Genomic DNA, 19,883 nt, shown 5'->3' on the forward strand with positions numbered 1-19,883 from the left:
GGGCTTCGGTCCCCTCTCCCCAGGCCTACCCGCTAAGAAGAAGCGGCCCAAGACTTGCTGCCCCAGGAGAGGGGTAAAGGCTGTGTCTTTAGAAGTCCATTCAAGCTTCTCCACCCCCCTCTCCCAGCTCCAGGAGGGAGGCCGCTGGAGGGGGAAATAAACCTTCCCTGGCACTTGCCAAGTAATTTCCTTTTCAAGGGAGAGAGGGTCCCCTTTTTGGCCTCCGGATCCTCCATCAGGCAGGAAGCCCTTTCTCCTCCTTCGCGCTCCCGGCATCCAGGGTGGAAGCCCGAGTCGCCGCGACCTAACGTGACGCTCCCCAACCGGCCGCACCCTCCACCGACCAGGCCCCGCCTCCCCCCGGCTTTCCAGTAACTGGTGCGCAGGGAAGAGGGCGCCAGGAAGGTCCCGGCTTTCCTCCGTCCCCGGCGGCGGTCGCGGACCGCGCACCCAAGCGTCCCTAAGGGACCGGGAGTCTCCTCCGCAGCCCGGGATCCCCCCCTCCGCGTCTCCGCGATGCCGAACGGCGCAAGTCGCCAGCGCACCGAGTCGCGCCGGGGAAAGCGAGAGTGAGGAGGGGAGGAGCGGACGCCCAGCGCTGGCCCTCGGAGCCCGCGGGGGTCACCGACCACGCATGCGCCGGGAGGGAGCGCAATCACAGACACAGCCGGCGGCTACCGGCTCGGGGAAGGAAACCCCCGCGAGCGAGAGCGCGGAGGAAATCTGGCCGCCGAGGCGTGCGCGCTCCCGGTGAGTGGCGCCCCAGCGGGTGGGCCCGGGGCCTGACGTCCGCGGGCTGGCTGGCCTGGGCGGCGCATGCGCGCTCCCGGTGCCGGTGGAGGAGGGGAAGGCAGGGAGGGGGAGGAGGAGCGGGCGGCCGTAGCGGTGACTATATTGGGGGTGGGTTGGGGACGCCACTCACAGCCCCAGGTGCGGCCCGCGCCGGGAGCCGCGGAGGGTGCCGAAGGCTGCTGGGTCGGCGGCTCCGTGTCCGCGCGGCCGGACTCCCAGGTGGGGGAGGGCAGAAGCCGGAGCCGCGGCCAGCCACACGGTGAGGGCGCGGGGCAGGGGCGGGAGCGGGGCGCGGTGTGTGTGTGGGGTTGGGGGGCGGCGGCCCCGGGAGAGGAAGGCGGGAGCTGCAGCCCAAGTTTTGACTGTCGCGGCAGAGTGTGTGTGTGTTTTTTTTCCCCCGGGAGTTGGGGCGGAGGCCCGCCCTGTCTGCGGGGCCCTCCGGGGCAGCTGGGGTTACCTGCGGGGCAGGGGCGGGATTGGGGTGCCCGGCGGGGCCGGGTGGCGGGTGCGCACAGCGGGGCCGGGACCGGTTCCAGCGGCCGAGCGGCCGGGGAAGCCGGAGACGCGGTGCCGCCGGGGCTGTTGCCGGGGACCCGCTAGGCCTTGTGACCCACTTTATTCCTGTCACAACTTGGGCACGTTTGGAGCGGCGCCCAATGGGGCGCCGGGGCGGCCAGCTCCTCCGCAGGAACCCCCGCCCTCCCGGCGCCCGACCCGCGCGCCGCGGTCCGAGCGGCCGGTGTCGCCGCCCTTGGGCCGGTCCCGTTAGTGGTCGTGGTTCCGGACTCGGACCCTGGGGAGCGGCTGGTCGCCGGGCGGCCGGCCGGAGCGACTGCACGGGTTCGAGGGCTCCCGAGGCGGCGCGGGGTCTTCCTTCCCCGACCCCGCGCCTCCCCGCTCGTCCGGCCCGCGAAGCCGGCGGGCGTCCCTGCGGCGGGTCGGGCGCCCCGGCCCCGGCCCCGGTGAAACCTCCGACCCGCGGCGCCGCGGAGCTGTTACTCCGGGTGTTTTCGCTGTCGGGAGTCAGTCCCCGAAGGGAAGAGGCTAGGCCTCTGACCGGGCAGGTGAAGGATCGAATCAGGTGGTGGTGGTTTCTTGTTAGGAGTATGCCACGTTTTGCGACTATCAAGCTTTTTAAACCATCAAATTCTTCTTTTACAGTAAAAGAAAAGCACAAGAAATAAAGGAACTTTTACTGTCACTGTTGACTATTACGCCGAGACCCCAAGTCCCCCTCCCCCCCCCCCCGAAAAAAAAAGGTAATTTCACTTGAAGATTGCATTTCTAATTTGTAGTTTTAAGCGTTCAGAGGAGAAAATCGTGGAATGTTTTCCCTCTGTCTGGTTGAAAAACAAACATTCTAAAAAGGATATCGTTTAGATAATGAGTTGCTTTCTTTGAAAGTTATCCTTTGGGACACCTCAAATCTGGTTCGTTTTAAAATCTTGTTGGGGGGCGAGGGGGGAAAAAACTAACTCAGGTGTTCCGTTGTTGACTGAATGGAACCCCATTGAAGGTGAGCCTGAAGAAAGGTGGTGAAAGTTGTGGTGGAACTGGTCATGATTAGCTGTGAAAGGAAGGATAAGGAAGCTTTCTGTGTACCGACGTGGAAAGATTTCCAAAGTACGTTGTCAAGTGTGTGTGTGTGTGTGTGTGTGTGTGTGTGTGTGAAACACAACAAGGTGTGGGACAGTGTGAATGATACGCTGCTTGGTGTGTTAAGGGAGGGCTGGAATATGAATATGCACTGTGCTCGCTTTTCTAAGCATAAAGGAACTCTGGGGAAGGGACTTAAAACTAATAACGATGGGGGAGAGGCAGAAGCAGTAGCCTGATGAGGGGAGGATGAGAAATGAGATGTACACGGTTTTAAAAATATCTGTGACTGTATTATGGGTTCATAAACTAGATGAAACGAATGGTATAAAAGTAAATTGTTTCTTCCTATCATATTTCCTTTTGTCAAAGCACATATTTAATGTACCTTCTCCCTTACATTTTAACTTCCAGTGCTGTGTCAAATAAAATATTTATTTTATTTTAAATATTTTAAACTATGAGGGCAAACAACATGGTAAAAAGTCAATCATCGTTCCACATTATAGCAAACCTATCCGTTATTGTTTGTGTCTATTTCCTTCCAGTCCTCAGATGCCTAAAGTAAAATCTTTTAAGTGTAGTTTTTTGTAGCCACTGCACCAGTGAACATTGCTTTTTCTCCTTTTCTGAGTATAAAATTCTAGATGGAGCTGTATGAATTATTTATAGAATACTTTTAAGTGTCAGAGCAATTAAATCTTACTAACTAACTATAATTATTATAATGGCATTAGTATTTATAGTTGCTTTACAACCATTTGTTAGTCATTTTTATAGCTCTGTTAGGTGAAACTTCTGTAAATCAGATGGATAAGATATTCCTGTTTTGCTCTATGTTTTCGATTATTCAAATGTTAAATTAATGTAAATGCATCCTCATAAGTATAGTTTCAATTCTGAGTTATTATTTGTTTCAGGTGTGTATTTCACTAAGATGTGGTTCTGCTTATTTTAAGTGTTAGAAATCTACAGAAACTACTTGTAAAAAATAAAAATTTTTTTTAATCCTCACCCGAGATATGTTTTTTATTTTAGAGGGAGAGAAAGGACAGAGAGTGCAAAATCTGTTAGAGAGAAACATGAATCAGTTGCCTCCCATATGTGCCCTGACTGGAAATCAAACCTGCAACCTAGGTATGTGCCCTGACCGGGAATCGAACCCGCAATCTTTTGGTGTACAGGAAGATACTCCAACCAACTGAGCTACCAGCCAGGGCTGTTAAAAATAAATTTTTATGAATTTCTTTTGACTTACAGGATATTGTTTAGAATGTCATTTACCTTTTATTTTTAAGAAATATTTTTATTTTTATTTTTACATCAATAAACTCAAATAGTATGACAAAAATTCCCATCTTTTTCAAAGAGGCACTTAATCAGGTACTTAAATTTAATCAGGTACTTACAATTTTAATTCTTACCCCAAATAGAAGATAAAAATATAGGTTGACTAATGATTAAAAAAGATACAAACAACCAGAAATGGGTGTTGTATTAATGAGGGTTAAACCATATGCCTAGACTAAGAATTTATCATTTTTATTAAAATATGGCTTTGCCCTGGTCCCATGTGGCTCGGTTGGGCATCATTCTGTTCACGGAAAGGTTGCCAGTTCCATTCCCCATCAGAGCACATGCCTGGCTTGCAGGCTTGATCCCCAAAAGGGGGTGTGCAGGAGGCAATGAATGGGTGTTTTGCCCTCACATCGATGTTTCTCTTTGCCCCTCTCCTCTTCTCTCCCACTCCCTCTCCCTTCTCTCTCTCAAAATCAATAGAAATACCTTTTAAAAAATATGCCTTTAATGTGAATACTTGCCTTTCTTTCTTAACTCCCTCCCCCTTATAAAAATAGTGCAACCCTAATGTAGAAACCTGGGAAACACACACAAAAAGCATGAATTAAAATTTTAAAATAACAGTGGAAATCCCACCACAAAGAGATGCTATTGTTAACCTTCTAGAATATTTTCTTCCTGCATTTTATTTAACCATTATATAAGTATATGTACACTTATCTATATATATATAAAAGCTTAAGCGACAGAACGACTGGTCCACTGGTCGCTATGATGCGCAGTGACCATCAGGGGACAGACGCTCAACGCACAGGATCGGGCTCCCTCCTGTCTAGTCGGGCTTGTGGGGATCGGGCTCCCTCCTGTCTAGATTGGGCCTGCAGGGATTGTGAGAGGGCGCAGGCCAGGCTGAGGGAACCCACTGGTGCACGAATCTGTGCACCAGGCCACTAGTAGACACATAATGTTACAAAATGGGCTCATAATACATCTTGTTGTAGTGCAAAGTACTCTATTCACTTAACAGTGAATCTTGAACATTTTTATGTTAATATTTTTCTACAACATGATTAATTTTAATAGCTATGTAGTCTCTGTGTAATTTACTGGTCTTTTTCTGTTGAACACTTAATTTTTTTTTAACTTTTAACCCTTTGCACTCGCTTGCTTTTTTCTCGATTCCTTTATTCTGCTCGGGATTTAATTTTTTAAATACCCCAGATTTTACAAAGCGCGGCAATAGAATAAAAAACTGGAGTTTCTTTTCATACAAACTTATTTATTTGGGTTTTTTTATATTTCAAATTATTGATACATTCAAAGAGTATAAAAAGAGCTGCTACCAGTGCTAACCGTGTCCAGTCACACTCGACATCCGAGTGCAAAAGGTTAAAATAATGATGTCACTTTTAGAAGTGACAGCATTAGTCATCATGTAGAGTTGATACTTGATAAAAATTTCAACATGATAATATTCAGAAGAATTAGAATTCAAGTAGAATGATACTATATTTATATTAGTCTCAGATTAAACAAATTTTGTGCTTTTTTTAAAAAAATGCCACAATTATATAATAAATTATTAAATAATGATTCATAATAATGAATCTCAGATTTTTTTATAAGGGTGTATTTTCTTTCTGAAGTATGTTTTACTTTGAATTATATTAAATTAACCTTGCATTTCAGAAGCATAAATCATTTAGATAGCAGTGCTCTTGGACAAGCCTTCTAATCTAAGTAATGTAGGAGTCTATAAAGCAGTCTGCATTAAAAATTTGAGCTATCCCATTTTTTACAGTAGTTTAAGTTCAGTAGAGAGGTTTTTGATTGCTTCAAAACACTTCCTTAAAAGGAAAATCTAAATACCAAGAAAGAATCCTGGGTCATCCAAAGAATTGACATCAGCTTTATAACAGGATTTCGGTGATATTTTATTCAGTTTCTAGGTATCTGTATCCTTCAGTTTAAATGGGGGAGAAAAACTATGTTAACTCTTTCCAAGATACCATACAGTCTTAAAGTTTAGTGCAATAGTTTTAATGTCTTGTCTATTTTTGGAAGTTACACATTTTCTCAGGTTTTTATGATTACTTTTGATAGTGACTGCCTTTTGCTTTATCTTTCGTCATGAAACTAGGGAATTTTTAGATATTTATTATTCCTTGTATTCTCAAAGACCTGACCAGATTGTTAAAATATCTGGTTTGAGGGGTTGCCACAATTTAAATGTATTTAAGTAAGTTGACTTAGAGTTTTGTATTTATAGAGAGAGTTTGGGAGTACTTGACCTTTTTATGTGACTTACTATAATAAAGTTCCTAGAACATGTTTCCATGATGCATGGTATTGTATGTTTTTTTGAAAACCCTTTGCCAAGTAAAGTTTTGGTTCACAAAACTGATGACTGTTGAAACTGAAATTTTAATTGAAATGATATTCGAAGTTATTTAGGACCCCCCTCCCCCAAATTAAAATGAAAACTGTTAGGATTTAACTTTTATTTTTACAATTTTAACTTTTATTGTTTAACAGAAATTCCACAAATATTTATTAGAAGCAAGAGGCGATATGAAAGGAACATTAGTTAATGGAAAAAGCTATTTCCAACTCTTATATTTTTTGTCTCCATCAGAAATGGTGACAATATAATGTAGTTGTAATTATAAAGGTCTTAGTTTCACCAGTAGTGTTTATTGTGTGAAATATGTTTGTATTGTTTGTCTTCTTTTTAAACTTGATCATATTCTATTTTTCTGTAAGTCTGTTACTTTGTGCAAGCTGATCATTATTAAAATTTTTAATCTGATTTTTTTCTTTTGAAAAATAGTTTCGTGGTTTTTATGAAAATGAGTCTTGCTCCTTGGAAAAGAGTTACAGTACCAAAACTCACAAAAATAATCTATGAAAAACATAACTTAAAATCTTAGGAATAAATTCTATTAATATATTCTTTAGCATATTCTAAGGCATTTGTATGTGTATGCACATGTTATAGCTTTACAGCAAGTGGAATATATGCAGTTTTGTAAACTAGTTTTCTCTCATGTTTTCTGGATGTTTTTGCTTACGACTAAATAGAGTTATTCATTGTTTTTATCTAGTTTTAGTCTTTTACTTTTGAGTATTTAGTTCATTTACATTTTTGCTTATAATAGTTGAGTTTGTAACTACCATTCATTTTGATTTCTCTTTGAGTCATCTGTTTTGCATTCCCTTTTATGCTTCCTGGTTTTTTTTATTTGTGTTAATAAAATTATTTTTATTCCGTTTTTTCCACTGTTAGCTTGTTAGTTATATATCCCTATATCTTTAGTGGTGATTCCAGATTACAAAGCATTAATAGTATAATGTAAATTACTACTTGTACCATTCCCCAATAATGCCAATTTCTTACACTTTAACTCCTACTCCAGTCTTTTTGCATTATCATTATGCATTTTATTTATACACTAGAGGCCTGGTGCACAAAATTCGAGCATGGGTAGGATCCCTAGGCTTGGCTGGTGATCAGGGCCGATTAGGGCCTTCCTTCCCCGGCGCAGGCTGGGACCTTCCTTCGTTCTGTGCTGCCCCCTGTGGTCAGTGCACATCATAGCAAGTGATGGAATTCCCAGTCTCCTGGTCGAACTCCTGAGGGGACACTTGGCATATTAGCCTTTAATATATATAGATATTTTAAACTCTAGAAAAAATTATTAGTTTGGTTTTGAATAGGTAGTTTTTGTTCATATTTACCCTTTCTAGGGCTCTTCCTTCTTGAATTTCTGTGTTTCTATCTGGGATAATTTTCCTTTTTTCTGGATAGCTTCCTTTAGTATGTATTTTAATACTGGCCTACCTACTGACAATAAATATTTTCATTTTTTGTTTGTCTGAAAATAGCTTAATTTCACCTTTTTTGAATAATATTTTCACTGGGTATAGAATTCTAAGTTGGTAGTTACTATCTTTCTTCATTTTAAAAACGTTTCATTGTCTTCTGGCTTTCTGTTGAAGTTAGTTACCAGTTTTACTGAAAGTAATATATCAACTTGTAGTCTTGCTGAGAATAATGTCTTTTGTATTTCTTTGGCAACTTTTAAGACTTTCTCTTTTGTCTTTTTTTTTTTTTTTTTGGTAGTTTGAGTATGATGTGTTGAGGTGTGGTTTGTAAATATTTTGCTTTATATTCATAGAGGTTTTTGAATCTATAGCTTGATGCTTTTTAGTTTTGTAAAGTTCTCAATCATTACTTCTTCAATTATTGCTTCTACTTTTTCTCCTTTATGTGTTCTAATTTAAAAAAATTGTTACATCCAATGATCATGTTCCACATGTCTCTTAAGAATTTTTTTTTCCGCCTATACTTTAGTTTGGGTATCTTCTAATGACCTATTTTCCAGTACACCAAAATTGTCTTTTTTGTCCAAGCCTATCTATTGTGTTCTTAATATTACATTGTAACTTTGAGTTCTAGAATATCCATTTAATCCTATTTTAGAGGTTTTTAAATAGACTCAATTTCTCTTGAACATATTGATTATAGTTATTTAAATGCTTCTCTATTAATTTCAATATCTGTATTATCCATTGGTTTACTTACATAGTTTTTCTATTGGTTATTGGTCATGTGGTTGTATGGTTTGTTTTTTGTTTTTTGTTTTTTTAAATTTTATTTTATTGTTTAAAGTATTACATATAATAGTATATATATCTCCTTTTTTTCCCCATTGACCTTCCCCCAGCCTCCCCTACCCCCTGTCGCATGCCCTCATCCCCCCTCCACCCCCAGTGTCTTGTGTCCATTGCTTGTGCTTATATGCATGCATACAAGTCCTTCGGTTGATCTCTTTCCCCTCCTTCCCAACACTCCCCAGCCTTCCCGCTGTAATTTGACAATCTGTTCGATGCTTTACTGCCTCTTTATCTATCTTTTTGTTCATCAGGTTATAATGTTCTTTATTTTCCATAAATGAGTGAGATCATGTGGTATTTTTTTTCATTGCCTGGCTTATTTCACTTAGCATAAAGTTCTCCAGTTCCATCCATGCTGCTGCAAATGGTAGGAATTTCTTTTTTATAGCAGCGTAGTATTTCATTGTGTAGATGTACCATAGTTTTCTAATCCACTCATCTGCTGATGGGCACCTAGGCTGTTTCCAAATCTTAGCTATGGTGAATTGTGCTGCTATGGGCATAGGGGTGCATATATCCTTTCTGATTGGTGTTTCTGGTTTCTTGGGATATATTCCTAGAAGTGGGATCACTGGGTCAAATGGGAGTTCCATTTTTAGTTTTTTGAGGAAACTCCATACTGTTCTCCACAGTGGCTGCACCAGTCTGCATTCCCACCAGCAGTGCACGAGGGTTCCTTTTTCTCTGCATCCTCGCCAACACTTGTCATTTGTTGATGATAGCCATTCTGACAGGTGTGAGATGGTACTGCACTGTCGTTTTGATTTGCATCTCTCGGATAATTAGTGACTTTGAGCATGTTTTCATATGTCTCTTGGCCTTCTGTCTTCTTTCGAAAAGTTTCTATTTAGGTCCGTTGCCCATTTTTTTATTGGATCATTTATCTTCCTTTTATTAAGGTGTATGAGTTCCCTGTAAATGTTGGAGATTAAACCTTTATCAGTGGTAACATTTGCAAATATGTTCTCCCATACAGTGGGCTTTCTTATTTTGTTGATGGTTTCTTTTCTGGTTGTATAGTTTTATCTCTTCACATGTTTGCTAAGTTTTTCAAGAAATGTGCCCATTTTATCTAAGTAATTGACTTTATTGATAACATTGTTTATAATATTCTTTTATTATCCTTTAAATAGCTTTAGGATCTGTAATGAGCCTATTATTTGTATAATCTAAAGAGAGTCAATATCACTCCTAATATTGCTAATTTATGTCTTCTTTTCCCCTGATCAGTCTAACTAAAGATTTATCAACTTTATTAAGGTTCTCAAAGAATTGGTTTAACAGATAATAAATCTGTTTTTTATTTATTTTTTTATTTTATTTACTTATTTTTGCCCTGATCATTTTTTCCTTCTTGCCTTTTCCAGCTCCTAGTGGCCACATGCTTTCCTTGGCTTGAGGCCCCTTCTTCCATCTTTTAAAATTATTTATTATTTATTTATTTATTTTTGACACTATTACAGATGTGTCCCTCATTTCCCCCTCCTTTGCCTACATCTACCCAGCCCTCTATCCCCGTCTTCACCATACTGTTTTATGTGTCCATGGGCTATGCATATATGTTCTATGGTTGATCTCTTCACCTTCTTTTATTGGGTCCCCCCAAACTTCCTCCCCTCTGTCATTTGTTGGTCTGTTCCATATGTTCATGCCTCTGGTTCTATTTATTTTGTCAGTTTATTTTGTTCATTAGATTCCACATATAAGTGAGATCATATGGTATTTATCTTCTCTGACTGGTTTATTTGGTTTAGCATTATAATCTCGAGGTCTATCCATACTGTCACCAAGTGTAAGATTTCCTTCTTTTTTACAACCACTTAATATTCCATTGTGTAAATGTACAACAGCTTTGATTATCCATTCATCTACTGATGGGCACTTGGGCTGTTTCCAGATCTTGGTTATTGTAAACTAGAGGCCCGGTGCATGAAATTCATGCACGGGGGTCCCTCAGCCCGACCTGTACCCTCTCCAATCCGAGAGCCCTCAGGGCATGTCCTGCTGACGGCTTAGGCCCGCTCCCTGTGGTTCTCTGCTTTCTGCGGGGCTTTCCTGCTCCACACCATAGCGATGGGCAAGCAAGCCCTGCTGGGTGCTGCCTGCAGCTGCGCTTGTCTGCTCCCGGGTCACCGCGGCAACAGCCAAGCAGGCCCTGCTGTCTGCTGTCAAGCTGCGCTGCTGGACCCACCCCCAGGCCCACCCTTAGGTTGCCTGTCCAGCCCTGCCTGGCTCCCTGGGCCCCACAGCAGCTGCGGCTGCTGGGGTCTGGCCCTGCCTCCCTCTTTGGCCCTTGAAGCAGCCTCAGCGGCTGCTGACCAGGCCCTCCCCCAATGCAGTTGCAGGGAGGCGCCAGCGCCGCCGCCGCCACCGCCCCAACCCGCGAATGCTGAGGGGTCTCCCCTCAGCGGCGGCCGATCTGGCCGTTGAGAGGCCACCCCGAGTCCCGCCCCCAGCCTCCCACTGGCCCAATCGTGGGCGTAGCGGAGTGATGGTTATTTGCATATTACTCTATTATTAGATAGGATAATGCTGCTATGAACATAGGGGTGCATATATTATTTCTGATTGGTGTTTCAGGATTCTTAGGATATATTCCCAGAAGAGGGATAGCTGCGTCAAAAGACAGTTCTATTATTAATTTTTTTAGGAATCTCCATACTGTTTCTTCTGATTTTTATTTCCATTTTTTTTCCACCTTACTTTGGGGTTTTGTTTGTTTTCTTTTTCTATTAAATTAGAAACTGAGGTAATTGATTCTCCTGTCCCTTGCCCCATATATGTGTGCTATGAGCTTTCTTCTAAGTACTACTTGCAAGTTTTAATCTATAATTTTATCCAGTTCAAAATGCTTCCTTATATCCTTTTTGATGTCCTCTTTGGTCTATAAATTATTTAGAAGTGTGTTATTTAGTTTCAAAATTTTTGAGGACTTCCCAGAGATCTTTTTGTTATTTTAAGTTCATTCAGTTGTGATGAAAGAAGAACATACTTGATATAACTTGGAACCTTTTAGATTTTTTGAGATTTGTTTTATGGCCCAGACTATGGCCTATCTTAGTAAATGTTCTATATGTACTTGAAAAGAATGTGTATTCTGTTGTTTTGGGGTGGAGTGTTCTATAAATGTCAGGTATGTCAAGTTGTTTTGTTTATGCTTTGTAGTTTTTGATTGACTGTAAGACATTGTGGATTAAAAAAACAAAGTAATGCAAGCATTGCCAAATATGTTCTGCCAGGGGGGTTTCACCTTTTCTTCTAAGGCAGTGGTTCTCAACCTTTCTAATGCCGCAACCCTTTAATACAGTTCCTCATGTTGTGGTGACCCCCAACCATAAAATTATTTTTGTTGCTACTTCATAACTATAATTTTGCTGCTGTTATGAATCGTAATGTAAATATCTGTGTTTTCCGATGGTCTTAGGCGACCCTGCTAGCGGTTCTTGACACACAGGTTGAGAACCGCTGCTGTAGAGCCTGAGACCATCGGAAAACACAGATATTTAGATTACGATTCATTAACAGCAGCAAAATTATAGTTATGAAGTAGCAACGAAAATAATTTTATGGTTGGCGGTCACCACAACATGAGGAACTGTATTAAAGGGTCGCGGCATTAGAAAGGTTGAGAACCACTGTTCTAAGGAAATAGAATAGGGAGCCAGTCACCTTCATTTATGTGGAGCCTGGGTTGCTATTTTAGTGGTTTGGTGGTACTCTTCCTCTACTTTGCCTTATTTGTAGGTTGTGGTTTTCCAGGACTTTCAGTTCAAAGCTTTATGGTCTTTATCTCACTAGCAGTGCCAAAGGCGGGAACATTTACTTGGTTTTACAAAATTTTTCAATTAATTACTTAGCTTCTTATCCTACACAGGTTTAAAATTAAGCCAATGTTCTTTGAGTGATGCTAGCCTTGAGCTTGAAGCCCCTTCAATCTCCTAACTTTGTTTCTCCTGTCCTGTGTGAACAAAAGATCTCCTGGCTTCTTCCTTCCTAGCAGCAATGTTCTGTACAAGCCAAGTCTCAATTCTCAGCCTCCAGCCTGTGCTCAAGATGTGGAAATAATCCCTGGGGAAAGACAATCGCAGATCATCTAAACACCTTTAAAAGATTTCCCCTTCCCTGGAGTTTAGACCTTCTTGTTCCCCATGCTTCCACATCTCTCTGCTATCTTTAAAAATATGATATTTATAATTTATTTAGGTTTTTTTTTAGTTCTCAGTGAGATTATTAGCCTTCTGCTAACTATTCTATCCTACTTGGATGTGGACAGTTCCCTGTTATTTTTTGAAAGCTGCTCAGAATACTCAATTTTCATGAGCTATTTTGTATTGGTATTTTTCTCTTAGGTTTTAAATAGTTGGATTTTAGTTTTTGACCTAGTATACTTTTTAAAAATCGTATTTATTGAGGATAATTTACATATGCTAAAAGTCACCCCCTATAAATATACAGACTGAGTTTTGACAAACATACATTCTTATAAACACTACCACAGTCAAGATACAGAAACTTTCTATTACCCTGGAAGTTCTTTCACTAATCTGTGTTCTGTTAAATTGGTCATTTAAATACTTTCTTTTGTGAAGTGTCTGCTCAAATCCTTTGCCCAATAAAGAAATTGTGTGGTTTTTAAAAAAATATTATTGAGATACGAGGTTTTTGTTCTTTAATACATTCTGGTATGAGGCCTTTATCAGCTATTTGAATTGTGAAAATTACCTTCCAAACTATGGCATCCCTGTTTTATTTTTTAATGGTGTCTTTGAAAAGTTTTTAATTTTCATGTAACCTAGTTTATTAGTTCTTTTATGCTTATTTTTTGTGTCCTAGGAAATATTTGCCTACCGCAAATATTTTTTCTTAGGCTTTATTATAGAAGTTTTATAGTTTTAACTTCTTTAAGTCTATATGACTCATTTCAAATTAATTTTTATATGTGGTATTAAGAAAGGATTGCGATTCTTTAAAAAATACTTTTCTCCCACATAGATATATAGTTGTCTCAGCGCCATTTGTTGAAAAAAGACTATACTTTCTCCACTAAATTACCTTATCACTTTTATAAAAAATCAACCATACATGTGTAGGTCTTCTTTTGAACTCTCTATTTTCTATTTTATGTAATGAACTGGATGTCCGTCCTTACATCAATACCTTAATGTCATGGTCACTTTAGCTTTAAATCTGGTAGTGGAAGTTACCCAACTTTGTGCTTCTTTTAAAAATTGTTTTGGCTTTTTAGGTTTCCTTTATTTAATATGAATTTTAAGATTAATTTGTCACTTTATATAAAAGCTAGAGGCCCGATGTAAGAGTAGGCCTTCCTTCCTTCAGCTGCCGTCACCAGCTTCTCTCTGGCACCCAGGACCCGGGCTTTCTTGCGGCCCTAGCTTCATATTACGCTTTTTTTTAAAATATTATAGATAGATGGTTCCTGGGATTGTGATTGATTGTATTGAACCTATCGATCATTTGAGGGAGAATTGACATCTTAATGCTCAGTGTTTTGATCCACAAACATAGTGTCTGCATTCATTTAAGCCTTTAATTTCTCTTAGCAATGCTTTTCTAACCTTGGAATATACTTTTAGTAGTGGACTTTATTCTGTTCATGAAGCAAGTACTTATGACAGGTCAGACACGCCCTGGAGCCCTCCTGTGGTCCCTCCCTGGCTGACCAACCTCCCATGTCCCTGCCCGGCCCCAATTGTGCACCGGTGGGGTCCCTCAGCCTGGCCTGCATCCTCTTGCAATCTGGGACCCTTCAGGGGATGTCTTAGAGCCAGTTTTGCCCTGACGGTGGAACAACCGGTAGCTATAACATGCACTGACCATCAGGGGGCAGATGCTCAATGCAGGAGCTGCCCCCGGTGGTCAGTGCGCTCCCACAGGGGGAGCGTTGCTCAGCCAGAAGCTGGACTCACAGCTGGCGAGTGCAGCAGTGGTGGCGGGAGCCTCTCCCGCCTCTGCAACAGCACTACAAGGAGCGGGCTTAAGTCGTCAGTTGGACATCCCCCAAGGGCTCCTGGACTGCAAGAGGGCGCAGGCCGGGCTGAGGGACCCCTCCCCCAAGTGCACGAATTTCATGCACTGGGCCTCTATTATAAAATGATAGAGCATTAATATTCAAAAGGCATAAAAGATACTGGAGACTTACTCAGAAAAACCTTACTGATAGAAGAATTTAATGGCCCTCTCTTAGATCATAGTTTAGCAAATGAACAAAATAATTAAGGCTATGGAACAGATAAATATCCCAATTAATAAGCAGAGTTTGATGCATAAATTGAATCCTACCTTAAAAATACTAGTAGAGACAACACCTTCTTTCCAAGAACATACACAGTTGATTGTAATACTAGATCATAAAGAAATCTTCAGTATGTTTTTAAAGGTAGGAGTAATTTAGAGTTGCCTATATAATAACCACTAGCCACATCTAACAATTTATTTTAAAGTTGAATAAAATTCAAAATTCAGTTTCTTAGTCTTGCTAGCCACATATCAAGTGCTAAATTAGACTGATTGCCACTGGAATGAAAAGAGAAGAGAGCAGATTGAAGACAGTGTAAGTAAACTAAAATATTCTCTTTCCTACCTAGGAGTCAGTAGACATAATTAGAAATTAATCAAGAGGGAGAGAGACAGAGACAGAGACATGTTGTCTCTAATTATGGAGATAAATATAAAAAAATACACTAACAAATAGGTGTAAGTAATTGCTTCTTGGTAGCAGGACTACAGGTAGGGACAGTTGGACAGGCTGGCTTTCCATTATAAGCCTTTAGCACTATTTCTTTTAAAACCTTGTGTATTTATTATGTAAACTAAAGGCCCCGGTGCACGAAATTTGTGCACTCGGGAAAGGGGTCCTTCAGCCAAGCCTGCACCCTCTCGCAGTCTGAGAGCCCTTGCGGGATGTCCGACTGACGGCTTAGGCATGTGGGGAGTGGGCCTAAGCTGTCAGTGGGATATCCTTAGCGCTGCCAGAGGTGGGAGAGGCTCCTGTCATCACCGCTGAACTAACCAGTTGTGAGCCCGGCTTCTGGCTGAGCGGCACTCCCCCTGTGGGAGCACACTAACCACCAGGGGGCAGCTCCTGCATTGAACATCTGCCCCCTGATGGTCAGTGTGTGTCATAGCGATTGGTCATAACACCTTTCGGTCGATTTGCATATTAGCCTTTTATTATATAGGATAATATGTAACTTTTAAGAAGTTGATGAGATATAAAGAAAGGAAAAGCATCCTAGAAATTGTTTTTGCACAACAGTTTCTAATCTAATAAGTGTAATTTTTATTCCATTGCATAAAGTAAAAAAATTTACTAGTTTACTTTAGATTTGATTACAGTTTATTTATACTGAAAGTATTAAAACAAATTTTTTCAGGCAGTAGTAGCCAAGTCTTCACTTCTACTTATAAATGAGGGCAGCAAGCAGTTAATTCTCTGTGATGTTGGGCATATACTAATCTTTGATAAAAATATTTAATTTAAGTATTGAATAAAAGGTTCATATAAAATGTTGGGAGCAACTTAAGATTTTAATCTAAATAAACATATTTCAAACAACAAAAGGGCCCTTAAGCAGGTCAGGAAATAAACATCAAAACATATACTTACACCCTCTGGTAATTTCTAGGGAATATTTTAAATAAAGTAAAGAGTAATTTTTAACAAGGACATATAACAGTTATGAAATTTTGCTGCTTATATAATGAAGGTACTAGTTATTTAAGATGCCACTTTATATTGCATTACTTACTCATAACCTGTTGCTATAGTTATTATCTACTTTAAGAAATATTATTGCATCGTATTGCAGAGTCACTATGAGAGAGGAAGTCTAGATAAGGGTTAGGGCAAAAGAGAAAGAGGTTTTGCCCTGTTGTCTGAGAATATTACTTGAAAGCATATGGGCAGACTAGTACACAATGTCATTTATTGAATGAGTACAATACTTGTTTTCCAGTTTCCCAAATAGACTGGCCACACCACTTTTTACAGCTTAACACTCTGAAATTCTCAGTATATTGTTGGCTGATGATTCAAGTAAACTTTATACATGACTAAGAAAATTAAGCATATAGGGATTAAATCAAAACACTTTGTTTAGAGGAATAGCATTATATAGCAATTATCAAAAAGGCCAAAAATAAACCCCCAATTAAGATTCAGGGAATATGGTGTTCCTAATTTGTACTTACAATGATCTGAAAGTCTTGGTTTCAATACTTTTTTTAAAATTTAAAAATTTTAGAAATATATTAGTATATTTTTCTGCCTTGGAATGTAATTTAAATCATTTTAATGACTAAAGGTCTTTATGATTATTCTTAAGTCAATTACAAAATGCTTGCCGAAGGTTAGCAGATTGGATACTTGTTTTTGACTTCAAGATAATTATAAAACTGCTTTTCCATAAATCCTTGATATTTTTTGTTTGTTTGTGTCCTCAAACATTAATGCATGTTTTAAAAAATTCAATAGTGATGAAATGACCTTTAAATTTGTTTGCCACTTAACCTATGATTACCAGCACTAAAAGAATTACTTGGATAATTATGGTTTACAATGTGCAGCAATAGTCTGATGAAGCACAATTGGAACCATACCCAACCTGAAACAAGTGCTTATTCTATTCTCTCGACTGTAATCAAGCCATATGCCTGTATGTGATTAGAAGAGGGCATCTCTTTGTCCTTAGGACTCCCTCTACCCTTTGCTACCTTTTGTTGAAAGCCCTGAGGTTTTGGGATTCCCTAAATATGTTACTTGTGAATACTTTCTGTAGATACTATAAGGATAAAAATGAAAATGTTATGTTTCTACCCTAACCAGTTTGGCTCAGTGGATAGAGCATCGGTCTGCGGACTCAAGGGTCCCATGTTCGATTCCGGTCAAGGGCATGTACCTTGGTTGCGGGCACATACCCAGTAGGGAGTGTGCAGGAGGCAGCTGATCGATGTTTCTCTCTCATCAATTTTTCTAACTCTCTATCCCTCTCCCTTCCTCTGTGTAAAAAATCAATAAAATATATATTTAAAAAAGAAAAAGAAAATACTATGTTTCTACTATAGTGATAAGTTTCAAATGGTAGGAATTTTTTGTTCAGTGATACAATCCTAGTACTCGAAATAGTACCTGGACGTAGTATATAGTCAGTAATTAGTTTTTGAACATAACTAAATGCAGAAACAATTGATGCATCCATGTATGCATATATTTTATACTCTATTCATATATCATATATTTAGCAAGTATTTTAACATTACTGCATATAATAATAGGCTGAAAATTTATCTTCCTGTCTGTCTAAAAGAACATTTAGTTGTATATAATCCAGTTAGGCCCTTAACTTCTTAAGGTGTTTTGAGATTAACTTGCATACCACTGGAATACTAAATCATAAATTATAACCTAGTTGCCCAAATATAAATACTCTAATTTGTGCCAATTGAGAATTCTCACTTATACTAGCTTACTAACCAACCACTTAAGAAAATTAAAGCTATAAACAATTTTATTTGATTAAACCATTTTATTTAAGCAATAAATTTTAAACCATGTGTTCAAAACTTAGTTTTTAAATCTCTAAAATTCTTAATTATTAAAGATTAGAGGTTGACACAATATTATCATTGGAATATATAAGATTTCATCATTGGAGCAAAATGGGAGCATAGGAATTTCTAACTCTTATCTCTACCAAAATGTCAGGTTAGGTCCTGTGAGCCCAGGCTCCATCTCACCCCAGTATCTGCCAGCTACAGTGGCCCCAGGCAACTTCTGGGGTTCTGAGCAGCTTCCTAGAGGGTCCCTGTGAACTCAGACCCTGATCCTTCTTAGTGCTAGCTGGCTCCTGTGCCCCAGGCTCTTGACAGGCTCTGTGAACCCAGGCTCCCAGAAGGTGCCTGAAAACCTAAGCTCCTGGCTCACCTCACCGCCTACTGGCTCTCATGGCATCAGACTAATGGTGGGTTTCTGTGAACCCAGGTTCCTGGCATATACCAGCGCCAACTGGTTCTCATGATCCTAGATGGCTCCTGTTGTCCCTAGTTCCCAATCTGTCTGTGAACCCAGGCTCCTGGCTGGGCCCAGTGCCAGGATGACTACTATTGCCCTAGGTTCTTGACCAACCCCCATCTTCAAGCTGGCCTCCAGACTTGCTCCTATGGACCTAGGCTCCTGGCCTAACCTCAGCCCCAAGCCAGCCCCTAATGTGCCAGCCTTGAGACCAGCTCTGATGGACCCAGGCTTATGGCCTTACTGGGTGCCAAACCCAGCCCTTAGGGCCCCAGGTTAGCCTACTCCCACAGCCAGAGGTACTAGGCTTATGCTAGCACTAGGCCAACTCCCATGAAACCAGTCTCCTGGTTCATCCCAGTACTGGATCAGCCTCCATGGACCCAGATGCTGGGATACCATTAAAAGAAACAGTCTACTCATTATTGGAATTCTAGAAGGGGAAGATAAGGAGAAAGGAGCAGAATGCAAATTTAAAGATAAGATGGTTGAAAACTTCCCAAATATAGGGAGAAAGTTGAACATCCAAATTCATGAAGCTCAAAATTTGGTCACCTCAAAATGTCAGCTGAAAATTATCTTCTTCAAGACATATTGTAATAAAACTGTCTAAAATTAAAAAATAAAAAACATTTAAAAAGCAGCAAGAGAAAAAAATTCCTTACATGTAAAGGAACCCCCATAAGATTATCAGCAGATTTCTCAGACACTGTATAGGCCAGGACAGTGGTCGCCAATCTTTCGGACCTCATGGGCCACCAGTGGTCTGCGGACCACTGGTTGACGACTGCTGGGCCAGGAGAAAGGATGCTGAAAAAAAAAAACTTCCAGCCAAGTGCTTTACACAGCAAAATTGTTTTGAATGGAGAGAGAAAGACTTTCCCAAACAAAAGCTAAGTGAGTTTATCACACTAGACCTGCCTTATAAAAAGTGCTGAAAGGAGTTCCTCAAGTTGAAATGAAAGGATGCTAATTAGTAACACAAAGACATGAAAATATAAACATACTTTTAAAGGTAAGTGTATAATCAAATTCAAAATCTAATATAATATGGTAGTATGTTAATCACATAATTCTAGTATGAAGGCTTAAAGGACAAAAGTATTAAGTAGCTATAGCTACAATAATTTGTTAATGGATACACAATATTAAAAGAGGTATGACATCACAAACAAAATATAGGAAGTAAAAGTAGAATTTTTGTATGTGATCTAAGTTGTTAGCTCAAAATAGACTTATATCTATAAGATTTTTAAAATATTTTTTCAGAGAGGAAGGGAGAGGGAGAGAGAGATAGAAACATCAATGATAGAGAATCATTGATCAGCTGCCTCATGCATGCCCCCTTGACTGGAATCAAACCCGGGACCCTTCAGTCTGCAGGCCTATAATCTATCCACTATGCCAAACCGGCTATGGCTGTAAGATTTTAAATGTAAGCCTCATGGTAACCACAAAGCAAAACCTGCAGTACATACATAGAAGATAA

At 40.3% G+C, this 19,883-nt stretch overlaps 1 protein-coding gene across 4 annotated transcripts in view; it reads left to right on the forward strand.

Moving 5' to 3' along the window:
• The first annotated feature begins 232 nt into the window (after positions 1-232).
• CLOCK (clock circadian regulator) overlaps positions 233-19,883 on the forward strand; it is a 138,276-nt gene continuing 118,625 nt past the window's right edge. For 3 of the 4 annotated variants that reach the window (XM_079778354.1, XM_079778357.1, XM_079778355.1), the window contains exons 1-2: positions 873-1,051; positions 1,954-2,051. The gene's annotated coding sequence lies outside the window, so the exon portion shown is untranslated. Of the gene's footprint in view, positions 751-872; positions 1,052-1,953; positions 2,052-19,883 lie in introns of those variants that run through there. The other variant, XM_079778356.1, reaches the window with a different exon arrangement.

The sequence above is a fragment of the Cnephaeus nilssonii genome (assembly GCF_951640355.1).
Source record: "Cnephaeus nilssonii genome assembly, chromosome: 1".
Lineage (NCBI taxonomy): Eukaryota > Metazoa > Chordata > Mammalia > Chiroptera > Vespertilionidae > Cnephaeus > Cnephaeus nilssonii.